Source organism: Condylostylus longicornis, unplaced genomic scaffold (assembly GCF_029603195.1).
Source record: "Condylostylus longicornis isolate FDR11 unplaced genomic scaffold, ASM2960319v2 ptg000064l, whole genome shotgun sequence".
In the NCBI taxonomy this organism is placed as follows: Eukaryota; Metazoa; Arthropoda; class Insecta; order Diptera; family Dolichopodidae; genus Condylostylus; species Condylostylus longicornis.
This window is the reverse complement of record NW_026578032.1, coordinates 2,111,118-2,117,235: the sequence shown is the minus strand read 5'-3', so window position 1 is coordinate 2,117,235 and position 6,118 is coordinate 2,111,118.

Below are 6,118 nucleotides of genomic sequence, written 5' to 3'. Positions count from 1 at the left end.
TATTTCTTTTTCTTTTTTTAAATTAAATTAAAAAAAAAAAAAACTTAATTAAATATTTTATTCTTATATAATATAATATTACTAATATCTAATATTTTATTGAAATATTTATTAATTTTTGCTTTATAACTAACTTAATAAATAATTCGTTTCAATTTTTAAAAATATTTTTGCTTTTTATATATTATATAACTATATATGTATATTATATTCTAATTATATTCTTAATTTAATATAATAATTATTACGAAAAATTTAAAAGCATATGAATTTTGTATGTCATTTGTAACATAATTTAAGGGCTCATTAAAAAATGTTACAAAAGATCAATTAAATCGATTTTAAACATTTTTTATTAAAAAAAATACTTAAAATAGAATTTCTTTATTATATTCTTTATTATATTTTAATTTAAATTTTAAAATAATATGTAAATTAATACAAATACCTATATAGATTTATAAGTATTATTATACTAAATGAATCAAATAAATAAATTTGTAGTTTTAAAAGCTGTCTCATACCATATAATAATTTATAAATATTTTCATTATTTGATATTTTAAAAATTTTATTGTAATTCGTTTCAAAATATTATAGACAAATTTTTTAACTCTAAAATTAAGAAACAAGATAAGAAAGGAAACCTATAAATTTCTTTATTGATAACATAATTGTTGCTTAAGGGATATTTAATAAAAAAGAGAATTTGCAATTTTAAATTTTATTTGGTTCACTTTTGATCCACTAATATGATTATTTGATTCAGTTTAAAATTTGATTCACTCATGTAATATTTTTTTTTTTTCAAATTTTCAAATAAAAATTCTCATATTCATATTAATATTCAATTCTAATGTAAAATCTAATAAATATTTATGTAATTTATTTAAATTATTTTTGATTTATTAAAAATATGAATCGAATAAATAAGCAATTTGAATTAAAAAAGAAGAATTATTTTAATTTAAAAAAAAAAATTTTACTATTTTAAAATTCTTAATTAACTTTTGTATTCAATTAGTTTCTGTTCTGAATTTTAATTGTAGAAAATTGTAATTTTTCCTTTTCTCTATATTTAATTGAAATTCTCAATTATCTTGTATTTAAAACTATGTACTTTTTCAAAAAAAAAATCTATGTTATTACTTATTTTTTAAAATTCAGAACAAAAAATAATTTACCTTTTCCAATTAAAAATAAATTTTATACGAATAAATCAAAATACATAGATTATTAAAATATTTGTACATAGTTTTTAATTTATAAACTATAATTATTTATTAGAAATCATAAATATTTCAAAATGAAAGAGAAAAATTTTTTAAATATTTTTATAAGAATTTTCTTCGAATTTTAATAATACGATAAGATATTTTATAAACAAATAACTTAACAGAATAACATTAAGAATAATAAACTTTTTAAAGAATTCCTGAAATTATTTTTTGAATAAAAAAAATTTATTTAATTCGTTAATGTAAAAAGACAAATAACGTTAAAATAAAAGGACCAATTAAAAAAGATGTAGGCATAAAATGAGCTAAAGAAAAAAAAAGAAGAAAAAGTAAAATTGTTATACTCAAACTTTTTAACCCTTTTTCTAAACATTTTTTTTAAAGCTAAATCATTTTATACAATAACAAATATTAAGGCTCTCTTAACACTTTACAAATTTCGATTGATAATTTAAAAAATGTTCTTCATATTTAGTTTTGTATGTACGTCTATAAAATTTTTTATTCCAATTATTAGAGAATATTCATAACAATTAAAATTTTAGAAATAGTTTCATTTATATGTTATTAAAGGCGTGTGTGTAAAAAGGAAGTGAAAGACCAAGAAAAACCAGTCTTTACCCAAGTTTTATTTATCTTGATTTACAAAATTCTTTAAGTAAAAGTTTAACACTTTAAACTTTTCTTAAAGAATTTTAAACTAAATTCTTTAACAAAAGTTTAACACAAAAGATTAAACACTTCTTTTTCATAAATTAAAATTTTAGCATATTTTTTACTCCGAATTTTTTTATTACCATTTCCAGTTCCATACCAGTTTATTTCATATATTTTCGCTTGTTATTAGATATTTTATTATTTTGTGTTAATTTTAACATTGTCTGATTCTTGTCTAAAGTTGTACGCTTAAAAAATTCTTGAAAAAGAAAATCAATCTAATAAAAATGAAAGGATTCGCGTTCATTATAGTAACTAGTCCTTTTTTTTTACTTAAAATTTAAAAAATATATATATATATTGTTAGTTATATAATATAATAATACCAACTGAAATTTTTTTTTCTCAGTTAAAGAAAATAAAAATTCCTTTTTCGTTTTGAAAAGGGTTTGACAAGGGGCTAGTGAACCTTATGCTCTGAATTTTTTTTTTTCTTATTTTATTTTCTATTTAATAAAATGTTATAGGCTTCATTACAAAAAATGAATTGAAAATTATACAGAAAATCAAAATAAAGTTAAAAGAAAATGAAATTATATTTGGTGTTACGTTTAAGGTCACTACAAAAAGGACATTTCAATTTGATATAATTTAATTACACTGTACAATTAAATAATAGATATTAAAATTGTATTTAGTGCTTTCTATATAGAAAATTAAATCAAAAAATAAATTTTTAATGTTAAAATCAATAAATATTTGTAAAAATGTTTGTAAATATATATGTATATCGAATTTGTAATTGTTAATTAAAAATCAAATTTTTGCAATTGGAACGAAAATTTGAACAAAAATCTATTAAGATAATAAATATGGAGTGAGAGCAAAAGGTCAAAACTCTTGAAAAAGAGAACAAATTTTCAATAATACAATCTTTGAAAGTTCTTCAAACCTAAATTTAATTAATAGCTGTTAATATTATAAAATTTTTATATTTTTGATGTTAATTAATAGTTAATTATGCTGCCTTATAAAATTTGCATAATATTTTGATCTTTTGAAATAATTAATAATTAAAATTTAGAAATTTGCAATTGATTTTAAACAATTAATTTTATGTATTTTGTTATTTAATTAAAATGTATTACAATAATAGAAAACTAAAATTTTAAGCCAATTTTTTTATTTTTTTATAAATTTTTCTAAAACATATTCTAAAAAATTTTCTTAATTTCTATGGAAAAAGGTAATATTGAAATGACCTTTTTATTAAAAAAATATGTATAAATTATATATGATATTTGTAATTGAATTAAATATATTGTTGAAATGTGACTGATATTATTTGTCATCATTTATAAAATGTATACATATATAAATATGAGAATTTTATATGAGTTAAATAATAGAAATAAGGATAAAATGACAGACAGAAAATAGCCCTTTTGAAAATGATCCTTTTTGATTTTGATATTCACATAAATAATGTATTTAATATTATAGATATTTAATAATAATTGTAAAATAATCAATAATTGAATTGAAAACCTTTGTAATAGAAAGTCGATTTCACTTGTAACACCTTTTATTTTAAAATTTATTTAATTTTAAATTTAATATTTATAGGTTTATAATATATATATACATATTACTTTAAAAAAAAAAATTGGAACTGTTATAATACAATAAGAAGGTTAAGAAATAATATTCAACAAATATATTGTGGAAAAATTATTATTTTTTTGAAAAACTTGCAAAACGGAACCATTTCGGTAACAAATTAGCTAAAAAGTAATTGAATTTGAAGAGAAAAATTGTTATACAAATAACACTTATAACGTAAGTAAAACTGATTTCTTATTTATTTAAAGCTTAATATGAGCTTATATTTTCATTTATATTGAAAATATAACTGATATAATTAAATGTGTGAACTAAAATTTTAATTTATTTATTTTAGAAAGAAATCAGAAATTTGAAATTTGTGCTGGACTGCATTATATGTGATTTTCCCTAAATTTGGCACATCAATGGAATTCAAGTGTTTATAAAGAATATATCAAAAATTGTCTTTTTGGCCAAGAATTTGGAAAAAATGAATAACCCATTGCACATACGTACCTACTTTTCTTATAACATCACAATATTTATTAAAACACTAAAAATTAAGAAACCTTTACATACTTAATGAAAATGTATTAGGAGTAAAATTTAAAAAATTTTCTGTAGAAACTGTTAGAAAATTTCTAGTTAAAAAATTGTAAGAGAACTTGTTAAAATATCTTTCATATTATGTGTAATACAATAGTATTATTTGATGATCATTGACAGAATAAATTCTAGAATCTCAAAAGTCTCAATCAATAACAAACGTACATATGTAATATTGTTACCCTTAGTACAATTATGTATAATGCAAAGATGATGGAATCAAAAACATAAAATAAATTCGATACGAGTATTCTTGAATTTTTTTTTCTGTTCTTGAATCTTGTTCTCTATTTATTTAGAAAAAATGTAATGATATAGTGTAATGTATTTCTAAAAAAAATATTTCCACTATTAATCTTCGATTTAATATTGAATTTAAAGCAATTATGTAATAATAGAGAATATAAAAATAAAATAGAATATATGAAAAATTATTTTTATATGGAAAACAAGATCAATAATAGTAACTAAAGTAAAAAATAAAAGGAAGGTTAAACGAGCGTAATTCAATCTATATTTAATTTGCAATACAAAAATTACCTAGAGATATTTTGAAAAATAAAATATAGAATTATAAAGTCGATTACTTTAATTGTGATAGTGTTTAATGTTATTATAAAACTATTGTTATTACAGTATAATAAAATGTGATAAGAATAATCTTTTTTTTTTTAGAGGAAATAAGGATTTTTCTATTTTTGTATAAGTTATTTTTTTGTATGCTTTGAAGATTTTCAATAGAATTCACAACATGATAGGATAACATATAAGTATATAAAATTAATAAGTTTTTATTTATCTATATTAAAATAAAATGTTAAATATAGAACAAAATTCATATTTTTCTTTCTTAAACTTTCACAGTATTAAAAATAAATAGTTGATAGAAATTGAGTGTTATTATGCTTCTGTTTTGTAATTTAGACAAATTTTATAAGAAATTTTATAAGAAAACCTATTGTGAAAATTTACATTTAGTATTGTGGCAGAATTCCGAAAAACAAATATTTTCAATTAAGATATCCTAATCTTTAATCTCTTAACCTCTATCTATGAGAAAAACTTAACACTTAATCTAATTGTAAACTTAAACTGCATTCATATATGTAATTCAATAATAAAACTTTAATATAAAATAAATAATTAAAAAAAAATTTCAAAATATTTAAGCATACCGAATTTCAAATATTGTTAATATTTAAAAAAAAAAAGTTTAAAATTTTAAAATTTTCAAATTGTGGAAAAAAAATTTTATAGAAAAATATTTTTGAAATGATTGATGTGTTGATTGCAAAAGCTGTTTTAGTCCGTGAAATTTAATACAAATTTGAGGTCGAAATGCAATCAGATATAAAAGAATGAAAGTATAGTATCTTTAATTTGGCTTTCTTTTAATAATTTAAAATAACTTTTTTTTTTTCTTTTAGGAATCAAATTGATTTATTTGTTCAGAAGTGCTTTTTTACTAACTGGTTTTCAAAGTAAATCGGAACAAAAAGTGCTAACAATAATAAGAAACCAATTTAAGGACAAAAAAATTGTGATCATGTAGAAAAACAAGAAAAAATTTCTGGAATTTGACTGGGAATCGAACCACAATTCCTTTGATCACAATACAAATTATAATTTATCCTAAATTTATATAGCTACTAATCTAATTGAAATGAACTTTTCAAACCAATCAACTATATAATGGAGTGTATGAAGAAGATGTGCGCATACATGTCAAGTAAACTAAATAAAATGCCTGATAAGATGATAATTTTTCTCAAAGTTTGACTATAATGGTTCTAACATCAAAAAAGTGATCGTTTTGTTTACATAGATGTTATATGAAATATAATACAGTGGTTTGAAATTGGTTTATATTGGATGAAAGCATGAAAACTAAAAATAATAATTAGCTTTTTAAATAAAATTTGATTTTATTTTACAACATAATTTAAATATTATATGTACATATATTTTTATGGGAATAGATCAAAATAAGAGTCTTATAGCATTTTTTTCGT